The sequence below is a fragment of the Pezoporus occidentalis genome, unplaced genomic scaffold, assembly GCF_034315485.1.
Source record: "Pezoporus occidentalis ecotype Australia unplaced genomic scaffold, CSIRO_AGI_Poc_V1 ctg24, whole genome shotgun sequence".
Taxonomy (NCBI): Eukaryota; Metazoa; Chordata; class Aves; order Psittaciformes; family Psittacidae; genus Pezoporus; species Pezoporus occidentalis.
The window spans coordinates 2202334-2208594 of NW_026914285.1; the positions used below are offsets into that span (position 1 = coordinate 2202334).

At 35.9% G+C, this 6261-nt stretch overlaps 1 long non-coding RNA gene across 1 annotated transcript; it reads left to right on the forward strand.

The window, feature by feature from the left end:
* The first annotated feature begins 1226 nt into the window (after positions 1 to 1226).
* LOC134165486 (uncharacterized) lies at positions 1227 to 6051 on the forward strand. The gene is made up of 3 exons (XR_009965556.1): positions 1227 to 1377; positions 1522 to 1772; positions 5860 to 6051. It is a non-coding gene; the product is annotated as an uncharacterized LOC134165486 (long non-coding RNA).
* Positions 6052 to 6261: the final 210 nt, after the last annotated feature.

Sequence of the window (6261 nt, forward strand, 5' to 3'; positions counted from 1 at the left end):
TCTAGGATAAAATTAGAAACAGTTAAGCAATTTATTTTGGATCTGGATATAGCAATTATATTGAATGTGAGAAGAAAAAATAAATTATGAGTCCTGGTATACATGTCCCAGTCTCAGTAGGTTGGTTATGGACATGGAGAGTGGGATCACATCCAGATTTTACTTTGCAGCAACAACCATGAAGTCCTCATGTGAGAGAAACGCTTTTGAAATGCTTTTGAAATATAAAAAATGACCCAGAGAGCTTTTATTCTTCACCTTCCCTCCTCTTCTTCCTTCTTATAACATGGTCTGAAAAGGCTTAAATCTAGGGTTTCGGGTTTTTTTTCAGTTGTGATTTTATTTTCCATTAAAATTTACTGTGGATCTCAAGGTACAGTTGTTCCACTTCTGCTTTGTGGTTTGGCTATATCACACTTTAAGAAGTAGTATAAATCTAGGATCAAGACTTTTGAGTACTGACATTTCGGCTGATTAGGGAGATAATAAATTTCCACTCTCCCGATTTCTATAAATCTAAGAGGTATCTCTTGTATCATTGCACTATATAAAATTATTATGCTTCTCCACGAAATCAACTGTGTAGCATATTTCTTGTTTCTCATAAGTGTTATTTATTGTTTAGCTTCACATGTAAACATGGCTGCAAATATAACATCCTTTGTGCAGTCCTCAAAAGGGAGATTTGCTTATGGAAAATCTTCTCATGATAATCCCAGGGGCTTGGTCTGATGGTTTCAAACTCAATAGAAAGAAAGAGTTTTGGGATTAAAATTCACAGATCAGAGAAGTAAATATCTGACTTGCAAACTGAACTGTATAGCCATTCAAGATCCCTGTTAGGGTTGTAAGGACAAAAAAAAATCAGTGTTTCTTTGTTCAAAATAAACAATTTAAAACCAGGTATCATACCATTTTAAAAGAGGAATAGCCAGAGTTTCTTTGCTGTTTGCTATAGCTTTGCCTCTTGCTTTTCTATCTCACACTCAATAAACAAAGGAAGCAGAAGAAATTTTTTTCTTACTAAACTATATTCACAATAGACAGATTATTTCCCTTTCAATATTAAGGCAAGAAAGGATACTAACCTTAGATAAACAATCTCCCTTCTTTTAATTTAAAACCATTACGCTTCATCCTACTGCAACAGGCCCTGCTAAAAAGTCTCTCCCCATTTTTCTTATAGGCCCCTTTAAAAAGAACTGAAAGGCTCCTTGGAGTCTTCTCCAGGCTGAACAACCCCAACTCTCTCAGCCTTTCCTCACAGGAGAGGCGCTCCATCCCCCTGATCATTTTTGTGGCCCTCCCCTGGACCCTCTCCAACAGGTCCATATGTTTCCTGTACTGAAGATTCCAGAGCTTGATGCAGTACTCCAGGTGGGGTCTCAGCAGAGCACCTCTATTGATCTGCTGGCCACGCTCCTTTGGATGCAGCGAAAGATGCAACTGGCCTTCTGGGCTGCAAGTGCATGAGAAAGAATAGGAGATTGACAGCACATTCCCTCATCTGCTGTTTTATAGCATTGGACCAATGCAAAAATATAGGGAAATCACAGGAAAATCACCTGGCTTCTGGGGTCTGCCCAGCCTCCTCTCCTTTGTTCTGTGGCACCTTGATAAAAGTTCTGGATGTCTTTTCCATTTGATGTTTTCTATTTGTCTCTGTTGTCTTACACCTAAGGAAAAAAATCAGAACCTCTGCATGTGGACACAGCTTCTGTTCAGAAGCATTTTAACTCCTTGACACTGTTCAGAACATGTATGAACAAGAGGTAAATATGATCTGTTATGCTTAAGTACAATGAGATTATTTTAATTATTTTAATTATAATTTTAATGCAGAATTGTACAATTTAACAACCTAGTCTCGATATTAAAGAAAAATCCTAAACGTAAATGCAAGATTAATGCTTATCAAGTACTATGTGAGGCATTAGACAGAAAGACAAGCAGACCATGAAATAGATCAAAACGGAAATGAAACATGACATGAACAGAACAGATGCATGGCAGTAAACTATGCTGGCAAATTGAAACCTGAATGGAGGGCTCCACAATACCCATGACCATATAATCCTAATTCCCATGTATTCTTTTATAATAGTGGAATCCAAAAACCACATATAGAGCTCTTACATGTATTTATTTCCTGCCCTGTTTCTGCACCCTCCTGCTTCATGATTCCCATGGTAGAACATGGGAAACTGCAAAGACATTGATTAGGGTAAGCAGTACTTAGCAGAAACTAAAACATCTGTGTATTATCAGTATTATTCTCAGACTAAAGCCAAATCACAGCACTGTACAAACTACTAGGAAAAAAATTAACTCTGTCTAAGGTGAGACTAGGACATTTCCCTATGGAAGCCACCTAAATTTTATATCTCTGTCAAATAATTGGAAAAATACCAGTCTTCATTACATGTTATTTTTTATTCAAACAAGAAATCCTGGGTTCTAAAAAACAAAATTCGACCTTCACAGACCTATTTAACTTCCATTAGATATTTCAGCAATTTTGCTCTCTGCCTTCCCTGAAACCTAAAAGACTAGTTGTCATAAACTGGAATGGAGAATAGTCATAGTCATGACAATGGAATAAGGCTGGAGCTGAGAAGTACGGAGAATTAAAAAAAAATCTTTTATTGCTTTATGTGTGCTGTATCTTAACACTATACTGCAGATGAAGTCTAAGCTTTTGCTTATGGAGTCATAGTGCCATTCTGTCAGTTTTCACTCATATGCCCTCAAAACATTTAAGAAAGAAAGGCTGATTAAAAAAATCAGTTGCCATTCTTCAAAACATCAGGTATGTCCTACTGACAATTTACAGTTGTAATTTTTTTTTTAAAGAAAAGAATGTTGTGAAAAACACATAGTAACTTATTGAAAAGTGCTACAATAAAGAATTTAAGTGATTTCAGTGAACTCAACTGAACTGGTTCTAACTCATTCAGTTTGAATTTCAAATGTGCTAAACCACAGGAAATCAGGAGTGTATTTTGGAATGTATTTGGTACATTGGAGAACAGAGAGAATAAAAATCTTTCTGAGGTAAACGTAGGCTACTAAAATATTAACCAGAATGGGAAGCATAAAACTGTCAGGCAAAGAAATTCTCCTGCCCCCTTTCCCCCTATTCCCCTTGAGATCTGTTTTAAAAAGGGTTATACCAGAAATTGTATGCTTAAAAGAAATAATTCTGAATATTTTAAATTTGCTTTAATATGATTCTAAGATAAAGGTATTAGGAAGGCAAAAGAAAATTTTACTTGAATGCCTGATTTTAGGAATGCAATCGAAAACTTGGTAAAATTTGCATTGAAGTATGATAGGAAGATGCTCAGCTCTGCGCTTGATGCCCAAAGAAGGAAGTTGTTGTGTCATTTTCCACTTTTTATCAGAAATAGTGTGGTCTGCTTGACTAGGGAAGTAATAATCTCCCTGTATTCAGGCCTGTAAGGGGTGGCTTAGGGAACTGTGGTCATTTAGTCTGGTGAAAATGAGCCTGAGGGGAGACTGTATTTCTCTCTACAACTACCTGAAAGGAAGTTGTAGTGAGGTGGTTGTTGGTCTCTGTTCCAAGGCAGCAAGAGACAGGATGAGAGGAAACGGTCTCAGCTTACAACAGGGGGGTTTAGACTGGGGAGTAGGAAATATTTCTTCAGCAAAAGGGCTGTCAAGCATTGGACAAGGCTGCCAGGGAAGTGGTCAAGTCTCCATCCCTGGAGGTATTTAAAAGACATGTAGAAGTGGCACTTAAGATCACAGTTTAGTGCTGGACTTGGCAGTGTTAGTTTAACAGTCGGACTCAATGTCTTTGCCAACCTAAATTAATCTGTTCTACTCCTAGCTGCTGTGGCTTTCAAGGGGTTGGATGTCCTACCTGCATCTCTCCATCCAGGTGAGAATGAGGACATTAGACTTGCTTTATTCATTAGGTGGAATGTCCCAGATCTCACCTTCTCAATAGCAAATGAGATGCAAACCTTTACCCTGCTATATAGAGCAGTCTTTTTCCATTTAAGCCAAGCACCTTGGTCTAGTTTCCTGTTTATAGGGGTCAAGAAGGAAGAGAAGAGACAATCATCCTCTTGCATGCACTCTTGCTTTCTCTTTTAGTGACACACACACATACACACAAATTTTTCTTGCAGTGCCAGGGGAAAACACGGTGCTCTGAAGCTGTTTGAATGCTGCTCTTCTGATATAGTCTCCACACCACGCACCACCACAAACTGAGGTACATCACTGTGTACAATCCCAGAGCTGTAGCAGTACATCTTCATAGAACAAATTTTGGTCTTCAAAACGACATTATCCATATACAGTTCTGATCCAGTCTCCTCATGAAGGTACAAGAGTAATACTTGTTTGGGTTTTTTTTAAGTGCATCTTATTTTAAAACAAGTAAATGATTCACATAGTCATTTCAGGTTTAGGAACCAAAAAGAGTTATAGTCTAAGTAAAATCTAAATTAAATTCTTTGCAGTAACATCCATTCTCTCATTTCAAATATAGTTGTTTTCTTTTGCTAGTATTTACATTCTTGGCAGCTTCTTTGCAAGCGGATAGTTCATGAGAGCAGTGTTAATGACTTTTACTTCTTTGAAGCTTCTCAGTGGGGAGTAGGAATTAAAAAAATCTTACTGGTAGTTTTTAAAGGAAAAATATTCTCTGTAGTAAATGGCTATTTTGATTTTTGTTGTACTCTCTTCTCCCAGCACATTACAGTTGAGATCTAAAAAACTTAGTAAAGCAAGTACTTATCATCTAACAAAGAAACACTAAATTTATTGACTTAGGGAACAGTGGCTGTTTATCCTTGATACATCTTTATATAGGATCTTTGTTAACTTATAAACTGTTGAAAATATTTGCTTTTATTTGCCAGAATAAAATATAGCATTTTATTGTCTCAATAAAAGAAAGAGAACATATACCAGGTTATATGCATAAATGTTAGTAAGTCACTATTAACTCTTTAAGATTTTCTTTTTTTAATAATAAAATGTTACTTATACCCAAAATAATGTATTGAAGGCAGTCTTCTGATGACTTATTATACCTGCTATTAAGTAATTGCTAATTCATAACTGTGATGAAAATTTCACTGCTACTTTAAAGGATCGTTTGTGGGGCATCTTGTCTTTCAACATACCTGTGTTACTATTATAAAAATTATACAGCTTTTTTTTTCTTGGTGGGTCTCAAGAATTTCAATTATGTGATGTTGTATTAAGATACAGAATTCCAATTCTGTGTGTGGTGTTAATCCAAATTAATAAAATGCAACTAAATGAAACAACTGGCTACATATAGGAATCTATATAATTGGAGATACTTTAACAGGTAATACTTAAATGCAGCTATGTGAATTTGGAAATTAAATTAATGTACATGAAGCACAGTAAATAGATGGAAAACTTCTGCATCAAATCTGGTCCTGATTTAATGGTTTTTCCCAAAGACATTTAACTGCCTCAAATATAGCATAAATATTGATAGTAAATTTTCTGTTTTGAACTTCATATGACATTGTAGCAATGTAAGTTCTGCATACGACCACATGTTAATATAACAAACCAAAACCAAGCAGCCAACCAAATAAAACCCAAGCTTTAGCCTGTACCAATACACCACAGTTCATTCATTTGTTTTAATTGTGCTTGTACTTACTGTCCATTCAGAACTGTTGTGCTAGGAGTCCATATAAACCAGGTATCATGGCTAAGGACAGAATCACTGTTCACACATATTTATCTCCTCAGGCTGGAGCAATAAACTGAAAAATTGTCAAAACAGAAAATGCAAAATGACAAAGCATGAACTTGTGACTGTCCATACTCCTACTATAGGTGATGCCTTCATTCAAAACATGGAAGAAAAAGTCAGAAGACTATCATTCATTTCAGTGGAGTTTCAGAATGGACTTCTACTCTAAGGATGCTGTCTTGGATCATATGGAAGGAAGAAAATTGTCACAGTAGACTGCTGCACTCCATGGTCATAGAGCCAAAATAAATTTACTTTATTCACTAGAGACTCTGTTTAAGATATTGACCCATTTGGGGGATATTTGACAAAAGTATCATTCAACATAAAATTTGATTAAATACATATATTATTAGTAACAAAGACAAATGTGTAAGAGTATAAAGATTAAAAAACTCAAGTATGTTGTCAGTTAGTGTAATATATGCTGGCAGCTGTTTTAACTGACATAAGCTTCAATTTTTACTACAGTACCTGTCTGAAGA